The sequence below is a fragment of the Sphaeramia orbicularis genome, chromosome 4 (assembly GCF_902148855.1).
Source record: "Sphaeramia orbicularis chromosome 4, fSphaOr1.1, whole genome shotgun sequence".
Taxonomy (NCBI): Eukaryota; Metazoa; Chordata; class Actinopteri; order Kurtiformes; family Apogonidae; genus Sphaeramia; species Sphaeramia orbicularis.
The window spans coordinates 9,467,900-9,494,810 of NC_043960.1; the positions used below are offsets into that span (position 1 = coordinate 9,467,900).

General features: G+C 35.9%; 1 protein-coding gene and 1 long non-coding RNA gene across 3 annotated transcripts in view; one reads left to right on the forward strand and one right to left on the reverse strand.

Annotated features, from left to right (window-relative positions):
• Positions 1–26,911, reverse strand: part of ror1 (receptor tyrosine kinase-like orphan receptor 1) — a 254,783-nt gene that overhangs the window by 156,359 nt on the left and 71,513 nt on the right. The gene's annotated exons all lie outside the window — the stretch shown is intronic.
• Positions 123–25,515, forward strand: LOC115418421 (uncharacterized). The gene is made up of 4 exons (XR_003935286.1): positions 123–482; positions 5,046–5,049; positions 7,436–7,443; positions 25,503–25,515. It is a non-coding gene; the product is annotated as an uncharacterized LOC115418421 (long non-coding RNA).

The following is a 26,911-nucleotide window of genomic DNA, read 5'->3' on the forward strand; positions in this document are numbered from 1 at the left end:
TTGTGCATCACGTTTTTGTTTGTGACATTATAAACTGAACCTTACTATGATGATATGTACTATGGTTTTTCTCCTTTTTTTTTTTTTTAGAAATACATACAGTTGTGCAAAAAATTATTAGACCATCCTTGTTTTCTTCAGTTTCTGGTTCATTTTAATGCCTGGTACAACTAAAGGTACATTTGTTTGGACAAATATAATGATAACAACAAAAAATATCTCATTAAAGTTTAATTTAATAGCTAATACCTAGCCATGTTCCTTGGTTTTCTCGTTAATAACTGAAATCACTTCAGTTTTTACATCAATATCTATGACACTGTACTGCCAAAAACAGTGGTTTTAGGCATTCCATGTTTTCTTTTCTGTCTGTTTTAGTCACATGATACACACAGGAGTTAGTACTGGACTGCATAACTATTGTTTTTGATGACTTTTGATGGTCGAATAATTTCTTCCGCGACTGTACATGTAGATCTTTTGTGAAAAAACTATTATATATGCAAAATTTTCTTTATCTATCGTCTCATACAGCCCTCAGAAATACTCTGAAATTTTAAGCATTTTTAATTTTGAAGAAAATCATGCATTTTCCGGCCTTCTAGTATCTTTACATCTGTTTTCTGAGAGTTTTTAAGTGTTTCATGTACTAGTATCCTTTTATAAGACCTTGTATAAGTCTCACATCATGTAATCTATTTAAGGCCCATCATAATACTTAACCTCCTTACAGAGATGCTGTATATATCCAGTATATATTATAACTATGGAGCCTCACTTTGCATTACATTTTGGTTCTATGCCACTTTTTGCATATACATCATTTCCTTAAAACAAACCTCTTGCACGTCATGTGAATATTTATTTCCTTTTCAAAATTATTTCATCTGTATATTATGTGCATATTTTCTAGGATGACTGATCACATAATGCAACACTGAGGGATTTTGGGTATTTTAAACTGGCTTCACAGCTAGTGTGTGGATTTTTCCCCCCATGTTCTACTTTTGTTACACCATTATTTGGCACCAAGCAAGACTATACACTACTTTGTTGAATTACACATCATTTGCTTCCTCAATAACATTGGACTTCCTAAACTAATCCCTTTCACTGCTGAGGTTGTAGTGTGTAACAGGTAACATTCATCCTAACTCACTACATTTTGGCACAGAAACCAAAAGCAAGGCCAGCAAAAACATCAGTTATTAAATTCCTTCAAACTGAGATAGCAGGCATACCTGAAGTGTGTAAAGAAATCAAAAATCCAACATAAAAAATGGGAGTGGACTCCAGTATGAAAACTTCACCATCCATTGAGTATTACAGCTCATTGAATGTTTTGATGACTATGAAAATGATCATTTAATGAATCAATTATTAAACCTATAGGAAACTTTGGACTGATATGTTATACAGTGGAATCATGAAAACAGGAAATATTTTTAGGGGGAATGGGATTTGTCTCTCCAGTGGAGTTCACACTCTGGTGCATTATTGATGTTTGTATTGATCGGACTTTTTCATTTCCGATGCCGATACCGATGCTGGGGCCTTGCGTATCAGTTGATACCCGATCCGATATCATTGTGGATTTAAGAAGCTACAAACCTTACCTGGAGCAGTATTTCCTGTGGAACTGACCACATGGTGCGGGTGTGACCTTACCAGCGGAAACGTTGCTGGTGTGGTAAGTGGACCCGGTCCTGCCCCTTCAAATTAAAGTTTCCGAAGGTAGAGAAAAGGAAAATGAGCAGCACAACAGCAGAAGACTTAGAGGAATTAGTAAAGCATCTTAAGTTTCACTTTCACTTTGTGTGGTCGTATGGTCTGCGTGTCCTCATGGGGTATGGCAGCCCCCCCCCTGCACCTTACTAAGTTGGATTTTCCATTATTTTTTTAATTTATTGTTGCCTGATAAATGTTTTCAGCATATGTTCTCAATGAATTTACTCAACTAAACATCACTGGGCTTGAAACAGTGTATTCAGTCTCTAGTAAAACAACCATGGCTGAAACTTATTACCAGCCGTTCTGTTGTCCTATTGTCACAAAGTATAATAAATAACTCAAAGACAAAGCTGTAAATGCAGGCAGGGATTAATAAATATAAACACTGAAAAGACTATACTTCAATTAGGAAACGGATATAACTCATCTTATTTTTATTAATACGGCTGAAACAGGATGTGTAGCTCCAGGGTCACACACGTACTACAGTGTCGAAGACAATGTTTCATTCTATCAAACACTAATGCACACACACACAAATACACACACAACCACACGTACACACAAGACAAAGAGCCTATTGAGCGTAGTGTGGTAACAGCCCTTCATAATAAAGGCAAGCTGGAGCTGCCTGAAAGAGAGAGCGCACATCCAGGTCCAGAGTCTTCATGAAGCTGGACATTCGATAGCTTCTTCCAGGCCTGTTTGTGTGAGCTTGTGACATTGATACCTTCTAATAAAACAGCCGACTGCATCCATGCAATCAGTCCAAAGGTCACTCCTAATAGGTCAACCTCGGACAGATGGGCATGGACCGAAAAAGGTTTTGTCAGTGTTTACGTGCGCTGCGTTTGGGAGTTTTTCCCAGGCAAATTACTACACTTCAAACACCCAAACCCCCAACGTGCCCTGTTAAAACAAGTTTATATTAAAGGTCAAGTGAAAGAGGAAGAAGCCAATATACACACCTCATTAAAGAGACCACAGTCACCTCAGATTGTTTTGGAAAAACAGTAACAGAACAATAACATTAACAGGAGAATCATGAGTTTATATGCGTCCACATTAGTCGTACATAAGAGTAGGGGGTAACGGGCTCAGGTAAGACGGGAAATAGGTGCAGTAGTTGCGTGTTTGGTGGTTATACTCAAGCCATGCTGTTTTTATCATCTACTCAGGATTTCCCTTGTTCCTAGAACTTCATTAAATTGCTCCCAGATTTGGACTGAGTTAATACACAAACACAGCTCTACAGCTCGGAGAGAGTGTGTTATACTCATCCACATCTCTTTGCCAGGTTCAGACAAGAGATATATAGCTTTTAAGTCTGTGTAGATGTTCACATGATCCTTCCGCAGACTACGCCTGGACCTTCTTTCGAAAAATGGGAATAAATATTACTTCGGTCCAAGAATCATGTTTAGGAGGGGAGGAGATGTCCAGAATTTTTCACCCTTTCTACATTAAGGAATGCAGAAAGGGTATGCGATTTCTTTGACATACTGTATGTCAGAGGATGAAGAAGAATGATGAAAAAAGACATGTATGCTGGGAACTGGATCAAAAGACATCAAGCAACAGCGAGAAAATTCGACACACCGATGTAGCTGCCATTTAAGGATTTATTTTAGTAGCAAGGGCTCTACTTCAGACTGAAGAGGATGAGGAAGAAACATTAACTTTTGTGCAATAACAACAAATCAACACACTGATGAGTTCTGACACTGAATTAAACACTTGTTTGGTTTTTCTCAACTGGACGGAGCAAAGAATAAGAGAACAGGTGGGAGAGGTTATCATAAGACAAGGGTCAAGGGCCAAATCCAAACACACATGATATGTGTTATTTGCCTTGGCTCACCACACTACAGGGTACACTCCATCTCATCGTTTCCTCCCGTTTCCCCTCTTCATCTAGTGAAGCATGAATGAGTGATGTTCTGGTGGAAGCAGGGGGGAGTTTATAGCAAGTCTTGGTTCAGGTGAAACATTTGGCTGGAGCGAAGAGAGAATCTGTCCTGGGAGTTCTCTGGTAAATTAAACATTCAGAGAAACGAATGCGAGGAGGTGGGTTAAGGCTAAATGAAGACAAAAGAGAGAAGTTGGAGGAAGAGGATGGTGCGTTTGAGTGTGCTTGGCAGCTCTGCAGTATTTCCACAGGGAACAGTGGTTCATTTTGACAGAGGAGCTCGTTCTCTTCAAGTCAGAGGACATGAGAGACATTAAACTGGTCAAATTTGGCTCAGTGGAAGACATAAGAGCTCAGAAGTGGAAGAAGACTTCAAAATTTTTATGGACAGAATTCCTAAGTGGAGTCAGGGAATGGTGGGTGTCCATTTCGGTGGCCTCTGGATTGCATATCTGTTTTTTTGTGTGTGTTTCTTTGCAGATGATATGGTCCTGTTGGCTTCATGGAATTGTGAACTCCAACTTGCATAGCATTTTTTGCAGCCAAGTGTGAAGCAGATGGGATGAGGATCAGTATATCCAAGTCTGGGGCCATGCACTGCAAAAATCTAAATCTTACAAAGTGTATTTTTCTCATTTCTAGTCAAAATTTCTTATCACACTTAAAATAAAACAATCACCTAAAGGATAACTTTTCAGTGAGAGATATGAACTTATTTTTAGACAACAGATCTTGAAAATTTTATTTCAAGAAATCTTACTTAGAAAATTTTCACTTGCTCCATTGGCAGATTTTTTTTTTCTGCATAAATCAAGATTTCTTTTGCTTAATTGAAGATTTTTTTGCTTAATTGAAGATTTTTTTTTTTTGTTTAATTCAAGGAAAAAAAATTGGCCAATGGAAGATGTGAAAATGATCTTGGCAGATTTTTTTTGCTTAATTGAAGATATTTTTTTCTTAATTGAAGATTTTTCTGCTTAATTCAAGCAAAAAAAAAAAAAAAAAAAAAAAAAAAAATTGGCCAATGGACCACGTGAAAATTCTCTTGGCAGATTTTTTTGCTTAATTCAAGACTTTTTTTTTGCATAATTCAAGCAGACAAATCAGCCAATGGAACACGTGAAAATTCTCTTGGCAGATTTTTTTGCTTAATTCAAGACTTTTTTTTTGCATAATTCAAGCAGACAAATCAGCCAATGGAACACGTGAAAATGATCCTGGTAAGATTTCTTGAAATAAGATTTTCAAGATCTGTTGTCTAAATATAAGTTCTTATATCTCACTGAAAAAAATTACTCTTTAGGTGATTATGTCTTACTTTAAGTGTGATGAGATCTTTTGACTAGAAATGAGAAAAACACACTTGGTAAGATTTTGATTTTTGCAGTGTGGTACTCAGTCGGAGCTGGGTGGAGTGCAACATCCGAGTTAGGGATGAGTTATATAGAGGCGTTTCAGTATCCCATGGCTGATGAATGGATCGGCGGATGGATCAGCATGGTGGTGACTGTAATCCGGATGCTGTAGTGGTCTGTTGTGGTTCAGACATCTGGTTAAGATGCCTTTAGGTCGCCTCCCTGGTGAGATGCTATGGGCATGTCCACACTAGAGGGATTATATCTCTCAGCAGGCATGGGAAAGCCTCTGTGTCTGGAGGAGCTGGAGGACGTGACTGGGGAGAGGGGAGTCTGGTTCTTTCTGATGGAGCTGCTGCCCCCTGACCCGAACCCACATCAGTGAAAGAAGAGGGATGGTGGGAGGAGTGTGCTGATCATATTTAAGTAAAAGTGACAAAACATCCAAACAAAGAGGCTCCACTACAAATATTATAAAAGTCCTGCATGAAAAATGGACTTAGTTTAAAGGTGCGGGAGACTTTCGTGACCAATTTTTCATCAAATCTGTCAAACCTCCGTCATATCCTCAGTATCACGCATCTGTTAGTCTTTCTGTGATTACTCACCTGAATCTCTTGCCTTACAGTGAACAGTTTCTTAGTGCCATCCACCATAAACAAACCATGTGTCTACAAACCGGCCTGGGAGGTCACTCAGGCATCTTCAGAATTTTGTCGCGATGTGCAAAGACTGACAGACTCATGATACTGAGGATATGACTGAGGTTTGACAGATTTGATGAAAAATTGTTCACGAAAGTCTCCAGCACCTTTAAGTACCACAGTACAAGTTTTACTTCCTTTGACTGATATATTATTACAACTAATACTCACATTGTGTTAGAGCAGCATGTAATTGTTGTGGCGTCTGGAGATGGAGCCAGTTTGAATTACTTTATATAGGTTTAAATCAATAACACCAGGGTTGTCAGATTAATTTGAGTGAAAAGAAAAAAAGTTCTGACACAATATGTTTTTACTTTTCAATCTTTGATTAGTGGTGAGATACTGCATGATTTGAACATTTTTTTTAAATGAAACCATATGAGACATGTAGAGGTGGAGCTGTTGACAACTGATACATGACACTGACTTCACACTGCTTTATATAAGACGGCAGAAACTAAAAGCTTGGCAACCACAGCTGTTATCTTTGACACTGCATTGTATAATGTATTTTAATTTTTAAAGACTTGTAATTATTATTCTTGTGGTGACTTCCAAATTAATTTTTCTCTACATTTAACCTGTCCTAAGTGATTTAGCACCATTTATTATAAAATTACCCCCTACATTTTGCATTTTTGGGTGAAAATGTTCCTGTATTATTTTACTGCACACGTAGGTGTTCAGAGAAAGATTATTACATCAAAACAAATAAAACTGTACAAAAGTGACTTTTTCAGCAAAATATATTATTTCCTAAATATAATAACAAGCATCTACAACCATTGGTATTTGTCAGACTACATTAGTTCGACTAGTGACTCAATGTTGCAGAAGATGAGGGCATTTCCACGTTCACTATGGAGCTTCTGAGCATTGAAATGGGTCATATCTGATGTTGCTGAAAAACTGAGAAAATACATTTTACTTGAATTATTTCAATGTATTGGTAGGATTAGTGGTTCAAAATTTATTAAACATTTTAGATGAGGTGAATATTTTGGTCATTTAGAGTTAAAAGACTTACATAAACTGTGTAAAATCCTCATCTTAAAAGCAAGTAAAGCTGTCAGATAAAAACTTTTAAGTCATATGTAGTGGATTTGAAACGTAAAGTAGTATAAACACTGCAAAAATCAAAATCTTACCAAGTGTCTTTTTCTCTTGTCTAGTCAAAATATCTCATCACAATTAAAATTAGACATAATCACCTAAAGAGTAACTTTTCTGTGAGATATAAGAACTTATTTTTAGACAATAGATCTTGAAAATCTTATTTCTAGAAATCTTACCAAGATAATTTTCATTTGTTCCATTGGCAGATTTTTTTTGCTTGAATTAGGCAATGAAAAAAAGAAACATCTTGAATTAAGCAAAAAAAAAAAATCTACCAATGGAACAAGTGAAAATTATCTTGGTAAGATTTCCTGAAATAAGATTTTCAAGATCTATTGTCTAAAAATAAGTTCTTATATCTCACAAATTACTCTTTAAGTGATTACGTCTTATTTTAAGTGTGATGAGATATTTTGACTAGAAATGAGAAGAATACACTTGGTAAGAGTTTGATTTTTGCAGTGAAATGGAAATACTCAGGTAATGTAAAAGCACAAATCTATATTAATGCACTGTACAGGAATCTCCACTGGTGAAGCTCAATTTGTTTAAAATGAACCCTTCTTCAAAGAACCAAACTAGACCCACATATGCATTTCAACAGACCACATACAAAGTGTTATCTGTAGGGTCATCTCAAGGAACGACATCTGTGCAGATAATCATACTTGCTATTTGCTGTTGCTTCCCTGATCTGACCAGTCCAGCAACTACTACAGATACACAATAGTATGAATACCTGGGAGGTGGGGGTCTGGAAGAATTCAAAGAAGACAGATAAGAAAAGGACTGAAAAACATCAACAGAGACCAGGTCTTTCATCTCTGTGCACTGGATCACTCTGCATGGTATAGGTTTGAATTATCAGCGCATGGATTTTTGACTTGTTCTGACAGAACCCCTTTACTAGTATCATGTTTAAAGCTGGGGCTGCACAATTAATCATTAAAAGATTGCGATCTTGATTCACACATATACGCTTTCTCATTTCTAAACACGGACAATTCATAAAGATTTTATTTCACGGGCTGCATTACAAACAAATGCCCACAAATGCAGAACCGCCGCCGCCGCCTCCTCCCTCAACCAATGGTAAAGTGTCTTTACAACACGTGAGCCACTGAGTGAGGAAAGAGTGAATTACAGCGGAGGAACGCCTGCGGTAAAGAGAGTGAAATCGATGAAAACCCCAGTGGTAGTGGCCAGAGTCAACCACCTGAACTCGTGCCCAATAAAGGTTCGCATTCGGTGTTAATCTCATGTCGGTCTTTTTTTTTTTTTTTTTTTTAATTTTATTAACATAATGCTGTATACAAAGTAGATCAACAGCAGTCAACAGTAATAAACTTAACATGGAAAACATAATGGTCAAGGTGAGGCAGGAAGAAATTAAATATAAATACATAGATAGGTAAGTAAATTAAACAAATAAATAAAAGTAAAAAAAAAAAAAAAAGAAAAATTAAATACAACTTAAATTCATTACATAAGGCTTTAGTTTTCACAGCTTTAGAGTTTGTGCAAATGTTGAGTGTCCAAGTAGGATTGTAAGTAGGATTGAAAGACCACAAAGTTGGGTTTCTGTTTGGCAAATTTGCTTGCATGCACATGAAATTTTGCTAAAAACAAAATGAGATTAAGAATAAACAGTTTCTTAACATGCAGATCATTAATAAAGAAACTAAATAAAATATATTAAATTTGAAGTTTAGAGAAATATCCAGTTTTCTATTTAAAAAAAGACTGATATCATACCAAAAAGTTTGACTGAAGGCACATTCCCAAAACAGATGAGCTAATGTTTCATCAGTATTGTGACAAAATGAGCAAAGAGAATCGACATTGATCTTAAACTTAACCAGAGCTGAATGAACTGGATAACACCTGTGTAACAGTTTCAGAGATACGTCTCACACCTTATTCAAGATGAAAAACTTCCGAGGTAATAACCATACTTTTTCCCAGTCCATATCAAAATATAAATTATTCCAAAAAAAGATAGAAGCTGGCTTACAAATTGCATCCCTTTGAATCATTTCTCTAATGCATTTATTATTGTTTTTTTAGTCAAGAACATGTCGGTCTTCTTTTCTATCATCCAGATCCAAGTGTCTTGTCACTTTCACTTCTTCTTCTCCTTTTCTTTTCTTTGCTGGTGAGGATAACTCGGCCTTTAACCAAGAATCAAAAGTCTCGCCCTCTCCAAAAATTTTATATTAAAAAAATTCCACTGTGCCAGCCGGGAAGTTTCTTTTCATTTCAAACTTTCACAGATAAGCTGCTGTCGCTTAGCAACCAGGACCATAAGTGACCGGACTACTTGCGGAGTGATATGAAAGACACGAATCAGAGGTAAAAGAACCCATTTTCCTTGACAGTGGTGCAATAAATATTTCGTAAAAAAAACAAAAAAAATCATGCCAGAAAATCATGATCTCAATTCTAAGCAAAAAAAATCATGATTTACATTTTTGCCAGAATCGTGTAGCCCTAATTAAAACGCATACAAACCGCAAAAAATATCTTATTTCTGGTCAGTTAAACAAACCAAAGGAATCAGCATACACGGAGTTAAAAGCCACATACTGTAAGGATCCATCAAGCATGTCACAGGCTCTAACATGGGCCACTTACAGCATCATGTGGTTAAAGTCTTCCTGTACAGATGGAGGTTACGAAGTCTGCTCTCGATAGCGGGCCAAAATCAACAAGCATCTGGTTGCAAGCAGTCAGAAAAACAAGCCCTCGGAGAACTTGACCAAAGCAATGACGTTCAATTAATTAAAGGTTAATCATCGCCGGATCTGTCTTTGGCCAACCTGTGAGCAGTGCGGAAAATCAGGACGATGTGGGTCAACAACTGGAGTACAGTAAAAGCACTGGAAGGAGGACAGAGCAGCTACAAGAAGAAGAAGAAGAAGAACTAGAATAAAAATAAGGGAATGTAAAGAAGTAGATGCAGATGACAGATAAGAATGGCAACAGATGAAAAGAAATGGTAAACGTCGAGGATGGATGAAAGTTAAAATTATACTCAGAGGACAGGGTTTAATGCATTTGGATGGATGTGTCTGAATCTAAACATATGTTTCAATTTCCATATAAGTCCAGAACCATTGGTTATGAACTGTTTTTCCTGCTACTATTTTTTTTCTGGGTCATGAGAAGAGTTCAATATTTACTTCAAAGGCCTTTAAAAAAAAAAAAAAAAAAGTTGCATTTAGATGTTAGTCTGTGTTTGTACCTTATGAACTACTTAAAAATCATCCTCCACTGAAAAATAGCAGTTTTTTTTTTACATGGCGTCTCTGTAATTTTCAGCTTGACTGTGCAGAATTATATTGTTCATGCACATATGTTTTCACATCCATCTGCTGAAGATAGAAAGTTTCTCTCTGCTCACCTAAACTTTTATGGAAAGGACATAAAAGCAGGATTTTTACGAATGCAGAAAACATCTGGTGTCCAGCAGGTTAACTTTCTAAATAAACAATATTTACATAATCAGAGATTTCAGAGAGTGAGGTAAGAAGTAATATAAATTCTAAACAAGGTGAAGTTTTGTAGAAAGAATTAGACACAAAATATTGCTGAAAGAGTATTTTTATATCGTCTTAAAACGTGTGCAGAAGGATATGTAAAGTTTTATAACATATAGACAGCAGAATAGATGCATTATGGGAGAAATTGTAAACTGGTATGATATTCAGTTTAACCCTTAAATATCTAGAACTATTTTTGTGATGATTTCCAAATAATTTAGTCTCTACATCAGGGGTGTCAAACTCATTTTAGTTCAGGGGCCACATTTTAACCCAAATTTTATCTGAAGTGGGCCGGACCAGTGAAATATTAACATAATAATATATAAATACTATCAAGTCCAAACTTTAATCTATGTTTTAGAGTGAAAAAAGTAAAATTATGCGATGAAAATGTTTACATCTACCAACTATCTTTTAAAACAATGTAAATAATATGAACAAACTGAAATTTCTAAAGAAAACTAAGTGCAATTTTAACAATATTATGTCTCAGTTTAACGTTTACACATGTAAATTACAACTTACAGTGGATCAACAAATATACAAAATATTTAATAACACAGAATATTGGTAAAGTTGCACTTCAGACATTTCAGAATGTTCATATTTGTTCAAGTTATTTGCGTTTTTGTGAAATGATAGTTTGTTTTAATGTAAATACTGTAAAATGACATGAAAATTTTTACATTTACAAACAGAAAAATGTGGAGTTGTGAGTATTTATAGGTTATTATGATAGTATTTTACTGATCCAACCCACTTGAGATTAAATTGGTCTGTATGTGGAACCTGAACTAAAATGATTAGTATCTTCAGTGTAATTTTTGCATTTCACAAATTCATCCCAGGAGCCTGACTGGACCCTTTGGTGAGCCAGATTTGGCCCCCGGGCCACATGTTTCAGACCTCTGCTCTACATCTAATCTTTCCTGAGTAATTTATCTCAATTTATTATTTTATCCTCTGTTTTTTTCCATGAAAATCAGGTTTTACATTATATTTACTTTACTAATCAAGTAGATGTTTACAAATGCTCAGTGTTAATTGAAAGGTTACCTGAAAAAAAAAAAAAAAAGACTTTTTCAGCAAAATCGATCATTAACTGAACATAAAAACAAGCATCTACCATACTGTGATTCGTCAAACTACATGCGTTTCACTGGTGAATCAATGTTACAGAAGATGACGGTGTTTCCACGGTAACTACGGAGCCTCTGAAATGCCTCTCAAATGGCTCATATCCTCCTGAGACCCAGGAAAGTACAAGTTTTGGCTTTTTTGCATTAAATAATTGCCTTTTTTTTTTTTTTTTTTAAACAGCACAATGCATCAGTTTTTTCAAATGCATTTTTAAAATTTCTATGGACTGTCCTTGGCCTTGGATAGCATTTTTTGTTTTTTATTTTTGTCAATAAAGCTGTCCAAGTCTTGTCCCCTACAGAGGACAAACATGCATTTCTAGGTCTCAGGAGGATATTTGATGCCACTGAAAAGCTGAGAAACTATATTTTACCTGAATTATTTGAGTGTAATGAGAGACTTAATGGTTCAAAAGCCATTAAATATTTTAGTTCAGTAGATGCTTTTGGTCGCCCACAGCTGTTCAGGTCTTTGAGGGTTAATCACAGATGTCCGTGTGAAGTCAGGATTTGAGAATGTTCTAATATATCTTTGTCTAATCTGTTTATCTTACAAGGTTTTTTGATTTATGAAACGTAAATGTTTATGGTTAACGTTGGCTGAACGCCCATGTTTACCCTAAAACATGCAGTGTGTTATTGGTAGTAGGAACAGGATCATGTGATTATGCCTGTGTGTGGGAGAAAGTTGACGTATCCACATTCACACCTGCATTAGAAGAATACACTTTTATGACTTCATCTTACTGTTTAACCTCTCTAGTTTTACACCACATCTGTTAAGAATGCATACCCCCTTAGGCTACTGAGACAGTGAAGAGAAAGATAAATGTAACTTAAAAACGGACAATACAGTTTATATTATGTTGGGAAAAAAAAGACACTGTAATGGAAAAAAAACATTATCATATTGACATCAAAGTCTGGACAATTTTCATCATGGAAAAAAAAAGAACAAAGAAAAGCAGACCACGAACAAGTAAAAAGAGATAAAGACATTTCAAAGCTTTCATCTGGAAGCACTGTTTATCTTCTCATCATATCACAGCCCTGAGCAGCAGGACGGCTTCAATCACATACACAGAGCTCTTCTTCTCTGGCCTGCATGGACGCAACATACCTGGGATTCCTGGGTATGTGTGCATTTGTGAGTGTGTAGGAAGGAATGAAACATGGATGGAGCCTCTGCAGAATGTCTGGTGTCAGAACTGATGGATGAAACTGGGATGGAAATCTGTCACTATCTTATTGCAAAAAAAAAAAAAAAAAAGTCCGACTTAGGAAAATAAACCATCACAAGAATAATGACGCAAATGAGGTGTTAAAGGGGCTGCATGTAATAGTTTTAGTTTCTGATATTAAAAAATTACCTAAAATTAACATTAGAGCGTTGAAAAATTGCTGAAGATGCCAATTTATTTATTTACAGTGATGGGCCAGGGGATTTTTGTGACCACTAGAAGGACTAATGAGTCACTTTGCTGTTTTTTTTTTTTTCCAAAATGTGAAAAAGTAAAACCATGGGGCCTTTGAGCAAAACATCAGATAGTGACCAGATGGGATGAGAACCACTAAGAAACAACTTCTACTGTAAAATAAAGTGACAAAGTGCAACGTGATATCATGAATATACACGCCATTTTTTATTGCCGTTAATTGGCGCGGTATCTATTTATTATATAGATAACACATAGACATAACCAGATACAAATCATGTTAACTCATTATTTATGTCTGACTATTAAATTATCTGAGAATATTGGAATATGCTGACTACAATAGAAATCAGGAAAAGGAAATGAAATGAATTATTGTTAGGTAGATAGGCAAATATTTTGAAATATGTTTGTAGATATTTAGAACATCTGAATTTATTAAAGATTATAATGTAAATTGTATCTCTTACCACATGTTTAATGGCACCCATTTATAAGCTGAGGAGTGCTTCTGGGGTGTCCTATTACAAAATATATCTTGTAAATGAATTGTCGATTTTAACTGTTGTAATAATTTTGTAATAAATTGATTGATTGATTGATTGAAAAATGGTACGTAAAGCAATTTTTGAAGGATACAATTGTTAAGCTCTAACAAGTAATAGGTAAATTATTTATTTTGAGTCTACATTAAATTACCATTAATTTGGTGGTCAAGTTTTCTATTTCTGGTTTATTTTCACCTTTTTATGTTTCGCTTGTTTGTTTGCTTGGATACATTGTTTTTTTGTTTTTTGTTTTTTTTTCTTTTTCCTATATTGGATGCTGGGTAGCTGAATTTGTTATGTAGGATAGGCATTAATATAAGCATTTTGCCTCTGCCTGGGCCTTTTCAGTCATTAACCTGTTGGTAATGTTTATAATGTTTGAAGTGTTGTTGTTGACACTGGTTATTATGTGATGACTGAATAAAGAATTTCATCATCATCATCATTGATCTGTAAGCATTATAAGCTTTCCGTGTGCATGTTCATGCCACGTCAAATGCCACGCACTGAGGGTTAGGGATAGGGTTAGGGTTATGTGAACCGGAGATCTTGGTATAAATTGACACACGATCAAATGGAGTTGAATAACACGCAAAAGGACGAAATTGCATAAGAATAGCATGCCAAATGCCATATGAACTGGCATAATATACAACGCCATTTCATAAGATCAGTCTCCAAAGTGATAAAAGCTAGAAGTACTGTTGTTTTCTCCACTGGACACAGCTCTAAATGAAAAGAATGGACTTTGATGATGAAATGGCAGTATTTCTTCTACATGGGTGAGTTTGATTCTGAGGTTTATGAAGGCATAAAGTTATTATGTAAGGTTTTATCTTTGTTAAGTTGGCGTTTGTTGATCCATGGTTCGGACTAAACTGTGACAGTTCTGACCTTGTTTGGATGATTCCAAACAACAGTTCAGCTATTGACAACACAAACCGTACAGAAAACAGAGGGGATCTGTGGTTTTACTGTGGCTGTTTTCTGTCTAGAAACAAAACTAACAGAGCTATAATGTAAACTGTCAGCTGAAGCAGCACGTGAAGATTATAAGACACAGTGTTATTTTGATGGACTGTCAGAATAAGTAACTATGAGTTTTAGTTTGAAGAAGAAAACTTGCTGATACCGTAATACAGATGTGTGTAAACAATGAACTATATACTTTATTCAGTGAGTGATGCAGTCTGTGGATACATAGTGTTAATTCTTTGGTGGTTTTAGTTGTCCTTAATGTTTGGGTATATGATTTTGCCCTGCTTATGAGAGTTTGGAACATCAGTATTACAGAACCCTTTTAAAACAACAACACTCAGATGATGTATTTAAATTACTATTCCCTCAAAAACTTAAAGGTGTTCCTTTACAGTCACGGAAAAAATTCTTAGACGTCATCAGAAACAATGGCTATGCAATCAAGCACTAACCCCTGTGTGTATCATGAGACTAAAACAGAAAGAAAAGAAAACATGGAATACCTAAAAGCACTGTTTTTATCAGTACAATGCCATAGATACTGATGTAAGAAACTTAAGTGAATTTTTTTTTTTTTTTGAACTTTTTATTTAGATTTTTGCACAATATAAAACAGAACAAAACATCTGAGACAAGACATAAATAAAAAATAAATAAATTACACCACATAGTATTATTATTGTTACAAATATTATACTACACCTATAGATACATTGCCAAATATCGAAATATTCATATATTTGTATACATATGCACACATCTATATAAATACAAAACACCTCATGTCAGGGCTTGTAAGAGCAATTCTCGTCAACAACCCAAAAAGTTTAATTATACAAACAGACTTCGACCATGTGCCATCTCCGCTTAAAAAGATCCATTTTCATTTGTAATGATGCAGTCATTCTTTCCATAGTGTACATTTGTTTCAGTCTTCGTTTCCATTCTATTACTGTCGGTGATTTGAAACTTAAGTGATTTGAGTTATTATCAAGAAAAAATGGAAAATGCCTAGATATCAGCTCTGAAACTAAACACTCATGAGCTATTTTTGTTGTTATCATTATATTTGTCCAAACAAATGTACCTTTAGTTGTACCAGGCATTACAATGAACAAGAAATTGAAGAAAACAAGGGTCTAATAATATTCTCCACGACTGTATAGTGACAAAAAAAAAAAAAAAGGAAGGCACTACATTTTCACATTACAGCATCTGCAAAAATTGCCTTTACTGAGAAGACACTTTCATACTGTACATATATGCATTAAAAGGTTAAACTAGATTTTTAATGCTTGCATCAGTAGCAGTATTTTCCCACCGTGATTGCTCACCGCTGTCTGTTCTTAATCTTCTCCAGTACTGAAATTCAGAGAAAGAGGTAAAAGAGCAGTGTGTGTTTATGTTTGTCTGAAAACCACAGAGGGATATGAGCAGAGACTTGTCTGTTACGCCTCTCAGATGGCACCTCAGGGTCGGATATGATTTCTCTCTAACACACACACACAAACTTTTGATTTACTGCTCTGAGTTAGATTTCATAGATTACACAGGCAATATACAATGCCACGCGCACCCCCCCCCCCCCCTTTTGCCGGTTTTAGAGTTCAGTTAATGGGAGGTGAAGACCATGTCACTGCACTCACAACCAAACATAAGGAAACTGGAAGCTCTTTAGATGCCTTTGGCGAGAAACACATGCCAGTTACCTCGCATGGTGTTTGAGATTTTAGATGTTGCAGATGTTTCTTAGGTGGTTAGAAAGGAAAAATTTCCTCCGGGCTTAACTGAAAACATAACTTGTACCTGTTTTAACACACAAGAGAGTTACGAGTAAATTAACATGTTATTTTCAACTTTACGAAACTTTAAAAAAAAAAAAATCCCTCTTACTGCCATGAAACTAATTAAATTTTCAGTGTGCTCATATTTTATAAACCTCTCGCAAGAAAAAAAAAAAAAAAAAAACAGCAATGGAGAGGCTACATTACAAATGAATAGAAATTATAAGTCCCAATTGAGCTCTCCGCAGCCTGACATTGGCATTACTGAAATTACATTTATTTAAACATCTCAATTCCCAAATGTCCATGTAACTTAATAGGAAACCACAAAACAGGGGATAAGGTTTTCCACAAAGGTCCTCCATCTCAAAAAAAGGAGCTCCTGACAAAACCTGAGATGGGAAAAATTGCGGTGAAAGAAAAAGAAGGTGGAGAGTCAACATGGGAGCAGGGAGACGGAGGGAGATGAATGGTTGTGTTTTTGCTTAGAGTAGAGCTTTTCCAGGCTACATTTTTTGCAACAGCGGTGTAAGGTATCCTGCTGTATAATCCTCTGGTGGTGACAGATGCAGAAAGATGGAGAGAGAGCGAGAAAGAGGGATGGAGGTGGAGGTGGTGGTGGTGGTGTGTGTGCGAGTGTGGTGGAATATGCGTCCACATGCTTGCAACAATGTTCATTTATCACCTTGTGCCTACTGTATGTCGATACAGTCTGTGTGTATGTGTATGTGTGTGCATGTAAACACACACACATTTTGCACATTTTGACAAGTTCCCCATCCCCCTCTGAGGGTAAATTAGTCTTGTTCACTTTCAGACTCCTTCTCTCTCTCTCCCTCCATTACACTGTAAAACCCATTTACACTCACCTCGCACTGTTAAACTTCCTTGGTTCAACTTCAAGTTACGCAGCTGCACAAATACTCATTTTAAATCATTGTGACCTTAAGCTGATTAAGTGGTTTTTAGACTCAAGTACTCCAGGGGATACCATGGCTGGACTGACACGGCTGTTAGATTTAGATGCATCTTGGACAGTTAACATCATCCTTTTTGTTTTGGCACGCATGCATGCACAGTATGTGGTGAAATGATGATGGGAGCAGATCAGGACCAGTCAACATAAATATATATTAGAAGGGTGCTTTCACGCCTGCAGGCTTTAGTCCAGTAAAATCAAACTGTGTTACTGTGTTTCCCCCCTTTGGTGCAATTCATTAGGGCAGGTGTGAACAAAGTAATCACACTTGTAGATCAGCGCCGAGACCCCTTAGAGGAAGTGGTCTTGGTTTGGTTCCAAACAAACACTGAATTGGTTCATTTGAGGTGGAAACGTGATGCAACGATGAGTATGTGGGAGTCAGTGTTAAATTTCATGGCAATGTTTCATTCACTGAAATGTGCACTAGTCCAGAAGAGATAACATTTTTGTCTCTTCTCTCTCATCTCTCCAGTAAGCAGAGTGATTGTTCTCATGAGGTTTATTTTCTCTAGAGGGGAATCCTCTCTAGGCCCATAAACTAATAAACTGAATCAGAACCAAACAAGTGGTGCCAGGCACAACAAACCCCGCCCCTCGCACATATTTCACCCATTATAAGTAAATGGGAAGATCTTTAAAATTCATTAAAAAAAATTGAACTTTCCCCAAATGTAATGAGATCCATTCTGGGTCACTGACAATCTATTAAGTCAATTTGGTATGAATTCAGCTAATAGTTTTGATGCTACAGACATTTGAAATTTCACCCATTATAAATAAATTGGGTAAAAAAAATATTTTAAAAAATTCATTTAAAAAAATGTAACTTTGACCTACTTTTCCCGAAATGTAATGAGATCTATTCTGGGTCACTGGCAATTTATAAACTAAATTTCATATGAATTCATCAAATAGTTTTGATGCTACAGACTTTTGAAATTTCACCCATTATAAGTAAATGGGGAAAAAAAAAGATTTTAAAAAATTCATTAAAAAATTGTAACTTTTACCTACCTTTCCCAAAATGTCATCAGATCTATACTGGGTCACTGGCAATCTATAAACCAAATTTGGTATGAATTCAACTAATAGTTTCGCTGCTACACACATGTGAAATTTCACCCATTATAAATAAATGGGGTAAAAAAAATATTTAAAAAATTCATAAAAAATTGTAACTTTGACCTACTTTTCCCGAAATGTAATGAGATCTATTCTGGGTCACTGGCAATTTATAAACTAAATTTTGTATGAATTCATCAAATAGTTTTGATGCTACAGACTTTTGAAATTTCACCCATTATAAGTAAATGGGAAAAAAAAGATTTAAAAATTCATTAAAAAATTTTAACTTTTACCTACTTTTGCCAAAATGTCATCAGATCTATACTGGGTCACTGGCAATCTGTTAACCAAATTTGGTATGAATTCAACCAATAGTTTTGCTGCTAGAGTGTTCATAAACAAACAAAGAAACAAACTGAACCAAAAACAGTACCCCTTGTTTCTCCTTCAGGGGGCGGGGTAACAAATTAACTATACATGTGAAAAGTACTGTACAAAAGTCTTAGGCCAACATTAGGTTTGCTGGTTTAGTAAAGTTCTAATGACCACACATATGCATTTCTCAGTCTCTGTATTTAGATCCAATCTGATATATGTGAAGTATGAACAGCAGGATAAAATACAAGTTTCAGGGAAAAACAGCTTCTTTAAACCAAAGTGGTCATATTTAGTGTGACCTCCCTTTGCACTTAACATGTCTTTAACCCTTTTGTTCAGACAATATGAGATTTATTGCATTAATGGCCAATGTTTCTAACTGTTTGCGCTGCTTCTTGTCACGGGGTCAGAGATCACACTAAATAGTGACTTAAACCTTTAGAGCAAATTTTTTTCAGTTTTCACGTGTGAATTTTAAGAATGTGCACATATTTCCTGTATTTTCTTGTTGTATGTGAGGAAAAGAGATTGAGACATAAATATATATACTCATTGCAACCCTGCAAAAACAACAAACTAAAGGTGGTGTAAGACATTTGCACAGTACTATACTTCCACTGATCACTGCAGTCCTGTTGTGTCTTCCTTCTAACTGTGATACTGTGAAATTACACATCACAGTTTTGTCAGATTAATCAATAAACAGCAGCATAATTGAAACAATGACAATATCCAAAGAAATTTATTAGATCTCAGGTGAAATCCAGTCACAACTGCATAAAATCTACTGTTAGGATACACATGTGTATGATACTTCTAATAGTTTCACAAAATAAATCAAAGAACACACAATCACACTTATCATCATGTGAATAACTAAAACTTGCATCTTCCATTTTTTTTTTTTTTTTTTTTTTTTTAAACACGGTGTCTTTATTTATAGCGATATATAAGACCATTTCAAACCATATGTTCCAGATACAATGCACTGACACCGAGGTAGGTTTTCATGTCCTAATGTTGGTCCTATTTTTGGCCCCAATATTTTATTTTACTTTATTTTATTTTTTATTTATTTTTTATTAAACTTGCATCGGCCATTTTTTTTGTAAACACAGTGTCTATATTTACAGCGGTATATAAGACCATTTCAAACCATATGTTCCAGATAAAATGCATTGACACCTTGGCAGCTTTTCATGTCCTAATTTTGGTCCTATTTTTGGCCCCAATATTTTATTTTATTTTATTTTATTATTTTTTTGTTACACTTGCATCTTCCATTCTTTTTTTTTTTTTTAAAAACACAGTGTCTTATTTATAAGACCATTTCAAACCATATGTTCCAGATAAAATGCACTGACACCTAGGTAGCTTTTCATGTCCTAATTTGGTCCTATTTTTTGCCCCAATATTTTTTATGTATGTATGTATGTATGTATGTATGTATGTATGTATGTATGTATGTATGTATGTATGTATGTATGTATGTATGTATGTATGTATGTATGTATGTATGTATGTATGTATGTATGTATGTATCTATCTATCTATCTATCTATCTATCTATCTATCTATCTATCTATCTATCTATCTATCTATCTATCTATCTATCTATCTATCTATCTATCTATCTATCTATCTATCTATTTTTTCTTAAACTTGCATCTTCCATTAAATATTAAGATTAAAATACACAAATACATGGGACCAGATTCCTCAAAGGTCTCATCCGCTCAATGGTTTGTCACCTTTTAAAGTTTCCCACATCTCCTCTAATTCCATTCCAATCTATTTTGTCTTTATTTTTGTCTTCTCTCCTGGGACATGCCAACACTTTAGCCTGAGAAGCCTCATTTGCCCCTTCACAAACTCAGCAAGTCACAAAGTTAGCAACCTCCTCTTCAAATGCACTGACCTGAAGTCTGAGGGGGGAAGGGGGTCGGGGGTAGGCGTGGGTAGATGCAACTGCCTGGAACCCTATAAAGTCTGCCACTGAAGGTCAGCTAGGGTCAGGGGGGGCAAACTGTCAAAGACTTCCTGCCATAGGAGCCTGAGGCATCATTAAGGTCTGGAATATTTGCAGCACCAAAATAATTCAAGAAAATTAGAAATGTGCACCTATAGTCGTGGAAAAAATTATTAGACCACCCCTTGTTTTCTTCAATTTCTTGTTCATTTTAATGCCTGATACAACTAAAGGTACATTTGTTTGGACAAATATAATGATAAAAACAAAAACAGCTCATAAGAGTTTAATTTAAGAGCTGATATCTAGGCATTTTCCATGTTTTCTTGATAATAACCAAAATCACTTCAGTTCGTATATCAATATCTATGGCATTGTACTGACAAAAGCAGTGCTTTTAGGCATTCCATGTTTCCTTTTCTGTCTGTTTTTTGGTCACATGATAGACAGAGGAGTTAGTACTGGACTGCATAACCATTTATTCTGACGACTTTCGATGGTCTAATAATTTTTTCCGTGACTGTATACTTCTAAATTTAACCAGGGCTTTGCTAAAGCAGGGTGGGAAAAAGGCTGAAGCGATAGTTTGGTATCACTGCTAATTTAGGATGCGTTTAAAGTGGTTATCTTTTGTTTCTTCCACATTAATTCGATTTACACTTAAACGGCTGATTTCACTTTGCTTGCTTTCACCTGCTGTGTGTGTGTGCTTGTGTGTACCTTTAACTTAATTAATTAGAGGCGGAGAAAAAGAATGAAAGACAAAAACACTTTCCAAAACTGGATACCTTGACGCAATAACCAAATAAAGACAAAAGTTTAACTGATTTGCACAGAGGGAGGAAAAATAGCACAATTAAGTGTTATGCAACACTCACAAGCAGATTACCTTTGAAGGATTCTACATGGGAATCAAACCAATTGTCTTATTTGGTCTAAACCGAATGCTCAAAACCACCGATAGAGTGATTGTTCTCGTGATGTTGAAGATTAAAGGCTATATTAGAAGCGAGATCAGATGTCGGTCCAACTCCTCAAGTCTTGGGGTAATAGGATCACGGTAAACACACTGATATTCCATCTGCTTATAAGTCTATGAGTGTGCGTGTCTACCTTTTGGTAATTATCTGCCTCTATATCTGAAGTCTAGCCAACAGGTGGTCTGGTATTCTTTAACACCAATCACGGCACAATGAAAACAGCAGAATTTTCCCAGAGCTCTGTTAACCATCCACCGCAAAGGCACTAAAGTGTGTATTTGTGAGGGAGTGTATGCACATAAGTAATATATGTTCATGCCAGAGGGTCCCACCATTCATTTCTCACTGATTCGGTCGATTTAATATAAACCTGAAACTACAAATGTTATACTGGTGTAATTATTTTTCAGGGTAAAAGTGACTTGGTGGAGGGTATATTTGTGCTTAAAGAAAAAAAATCAAATAATAAAAGAACAGGAAACAGTATAGTATAAATAATCATCGTATCTGAATGGAGTGGGGTTAAATGTGGTATGTATTGGAGGGTTTAAAGGCTTCTTTTTCATCTTTCTTATGTGTCTTATATCTATAATACCAGACAACTCTCAGCAGGCATGGAGCAAACTGTCAAAATATGATCCCCATCTTCGTCGAAAACTGCTCTTTTCTCTCAATGGGAAGAGGAGTTGTACATGAGGGGAACATTAATAACTGACATGAGCGCAGAGGTCAGCAGCAGTTCACTGTTCAAGAGACGGAGGTAGAGAGAGTGGCTTAAAAGATAAGGAAAGATGTCTAGAGGGAGCATGAAACAGAGCGGATTAGAAATCGACTGCAAAGGGAGCAGCGGAATTAACAAGGAAGGACGAGGTGCAGGGTTCTAAGAAGTCCAATTACATTTAATAGTACAAAGGAAACCGCTACCTTTGACATTCCCACACTTTTAACATCTTGTGTCCCTCTCTACTGTTTACTTACATACTTAATTTACATCCACATAGTTGTCTGTCTGCATTAAAGGGGTTATATATAGTACTTTTTAAATTTTTTTTTTTTTTTTTTCACCGATCTTTTAACCTGTTTCACATTATGGTATGGTGCTGCTTGACATCTTGGCCAAGTCTCCCTTATAAAAGACATCTCGCTTTTCCATTGGACATATGTGCAAAACTTTACCGATATTTACTAAATGTTGAAAAGACAGAGATGTGTAATGTCGTTTTTTCCATTAAATCACAAATGCGATTATTTGTTTATGTATTATTGCGAGATGTCATGAGAAGTCATTCCATAAACATAGCGACGAACATAAATATCTGTTGTTTTGAATCTAGAATGCTTGTTACCCCTCCATCCCGTACTAAATTAAAAAAATGATTCAGTTTCCTGATCTGTCCACACATACCACACCATGTTTATTTTAAAACTCTTCTTCATCTCTTGTTGTAACATCCATCGTCTGTTTTTTTTGTTCATGTGACTCTAGTTACGCAAAAAAGTCTTTCCATTGCAGTTTTGTGATATACCAATTTCACTATGCCTGAAAAACCACCTCTTATAAGCACAAAAACGAGAGTTTTGCAGAAATTGTCCTTTTTCCACTAGGCAAATTTTCATATGCAAGTTATATTCGCACAATTTGAGTGTCAATGGAAAAGCAACGAATGGAACTTTATCTGGTTAAATAAAGGTTAAACAAATAAATAAAAACCCATGTGCCAAACTGTCAACAGCTGGGGGAGGTTGTGTACCTGATCACACTTAGGACAACCGAAACCATCAATGACTCAAATCTAGTAATGCAGGGGTGTCCAATCCTGGTCCGCAAGGGCCGGTATCCTGCACGTTTTAGATGTATCCCACTTCCAACACACCTGATTCACATGTTAAGCCTATCATCAAGCTCTGCAGGAGCCTGATAATGACTGTCAGGTGTGCTGGAAGAGGGAAATATCTAAAACATGCAGGATACTGGCCCTCGAGGACCAGGACTAGACACCCCTAATATGTATCTACAGACTGTATCACTCACTGATTAAAGTATAAACACACATCTGTATTATTATCATCACTTTTTCTTCTTCAAACTAAAACTCATAGCTGCTTATTTTGACAGTCAGTTAAAATAACACTGTGCTTCAGCTGATAGTTTACATTACAGCTCTGTTAGCTTTAGACTGAAAACAGTCAGTAAAACCACAAAGCACTTCAGGTTTCTGTATGATCTGTGTTGTCAAGATGGGTTTGGAATCATCCAAACAAGGTCAGAACTGTCAGTTTAATCTGAACTGTGGATCAACAAATAGCAACTTAGCGAAGATTATAACATCGCATAATAATAACTTTATACCTTCATAAACCTCAGAATCAAACTCACCCGTGTAGAAGAAACACTGACATTTTATCATAAAACTCCTTTTTTTTTCATTTAGAGCTGTATCCAGTGGAGAAAACAAAACAGTGCTTCTAGATTTTATCACTTTGTTACTTTCTTTGACTCTAAAACTTGTTTCTTAGCACAAAAATCCCCCGAACCAGGGGGTGAAAATAAATTCAGTTCATTTCTACTGTCACATCTACTATTCAGTATTTTGACAGAACTTCAGTACTCTTCATTCCAAACTAATGACAATTCTTTGGTTATTTTTACAAATGTCTGCAAGTAGAAATACTACAGTACCAGGTCTTAATTACCTGTACTTGAATGCACAGACAGTTTCTCAGCCTATCTAAGAGGGTCCTTGTGAGTCTACATTGCACAGGTTTGCTATGAGTTATCTTCCCTCTGAGGTGTATTTATTTGTTGGTTCGTTCCTAGAGTTCCTGTTTGCGGAGGTGAAACCCTGCACACAGTTTGCAGAGCAGCAGTGAGACTGTACTCAAACAGCCTGGGGTGATTTAAGGCAGGATAAGAGGATGGCGTCCCCTTGTTAGTATAATTTACTGCATGCATGGTCTTCATTTTCCAGAAACTAATTTTAAAGAGAAAAAAAAGCCTTTCCTCCTCACCACTTTTCACCTTGTTAAATCTGAGCACAGAGTGGGCTCCACAGCAAAGGTCGCTTGGGAGAAGTTATGGACTTTTGAGGGAAAATTAAATACAATATCAAGGTTTCCAGTATCAAGCAGTCATGGTTATTAGCTGCTGCATTCCCCTTCTACTGTTCAGCTCAAAGCAAAAAAAAAAACAACACTTTGTTCTCTGAAGGCAAGAAAAAAAAAATCAATGACAACAATCCAGAGAAAGTTAAAAACATTTTCCTGCCAACTTCCAAGGAAAAGAGAGAAAAAACTCAAATCTGGACTTAGTTTTAAACTTCATATGAACTGAAATGTAGGTTTCAGGCAATGGTCAGGTCACTATTCTGTAGTAATTCTCCTCTGGGACTGAGACTGTTCCTGGATCAGTGACCATAGTAAACTCTGCGAGGCTGTAACGAGTAAGCTATAACTTAGAACGGAGCGCTGGGAATTCTCTGCACAATTTTGAAAAATGTCAGGGATAAACATGAGCCGGAGTCTGACACATACACAAAGACATGCACTCATAGGCTTTCGCATGCACAGTGTCAGAACGTCTGCCGGTCTGCGCTGGATTTTATTAGACTCCGAGCCCCTAGATTTATCAACGTATGAACCCCGAGGAGTTTTTGAGAGAAAGCTCTTAGAGGGGTGTCCATCGGCTGTTCCCGTTTCAGGCCCGTTCAGTGTTAAATGTAAGCCAAGGAGGTTTTTGGATAGAAAAAAAAAGCTCATAAATTATTTCTAGTAAGTGAGCGAGTGCAGAGTTAATGCTGAGGGATGATGCACAGCGCACAGCCTAACACCAGGTACAGAAAGGAGAACTGTTTCACATCGATAGTGACACACTGGCCCCAAGGAATGAATCTCTTTATAGCTATAATTTGTAACATTTTTGCATTAAAATATATCGAAATGACTAGACTTTATAATAAATGTTAGCAAAAGCCTAAAAATTCAGACACATCCATCATTTTATTCAATGTAACGGCTCGTCAGAGATCACTAAAATAAAATTATAACATTTTAATGCACTTCACTAAACATACAGTGAATAAAACTATGAAATATGCGCCTCATCTGGTCGCTGTCGCTTTGGAAGTCAAAACTCCCATCATCCCATGCTGCATCATCAAACTACATATTTTGTCATTGATTTGATTGAGAGCCCCCTAGTGGCGGAGTAAATATACTGGAAATTCTAAGTATGGCTTTCCCTCATTATGAGTCCAACGCCAACCACTGCATGATTGTGAAAATGAATTAAATGTCAGAAAGAGACTGAGATGGAGGTGGTTACAGTGTGAATGTCCAGGGGTAAGGCTAATGACGTTCATTTTGTCTTCTGTTAATGTAATGTTAATAATGTCTGTTAATAAAGTTTTTATTTTTTATCCAAAAACTATACCTTGTCAGAACAAAAAAAAAAAAAAAGGAAAAGTATGAGACAGGGGTAGTTCAGGTTCATCCGTTTGACAGAGACACTTAAGCAGAACTATATGAGACTATGAAAGGGTTAGTTGTGTGATTTTGTCATTTTGGCTTAGAGATGTTATGTTTTTTCTTAAATTAGAAAAGATTCGACTCTCACTACAAAGCTCCTCAACTAAATTCTTTAATAAATGGCAATCTTTTTTAGATTACTTTCAATCTTTACAAACGCTGCCTTCAGATTGATCTCTCACACCTCCACCCTACTCTTTTTTATTATTGTTTAGGTATTGTTGTTTTTTGTCGTAATTTGTTCTGTCTACCAATTATTGTCACATTTAATACATCTAGGTAATGTCTAATATTTAAAAGTAAACACAGGTATCTACAAGCTATGACTTAATTTTATTTATTTATTTATTTTAATTAGCTCAGTTAATATTCTTGTACACCACAGATTTGATACTGCTTGTACTTAATTGATTTTCTACTGCTCAGAGACTGTTATACTGTTATGATGTTCTTGTTTCTGCTATTGCCCCTTCTCAGAGGGCCTTGGGGTTGGATTGGGCATGGGGAAAAATGATATAAAAGGCAATGTATAATGAATGCACTGTAATTCTGCTCCTTTGTATGTACTGTTGCATTGCTCATAAAAAGATAAATAAAAAAAAAAAAAAGTTTTGTGATTTTGTACTCGTTCTACCATCTTATAAAGGAGCAACTAAAATCAATATCCATTGCAGCGTATGCTATATTTAGAATACTTTCACTTTTTTTTTTTTCCCACCACACACTGAAGTCCTGAACTGCTTATAAAAACCAACAAATCAACCA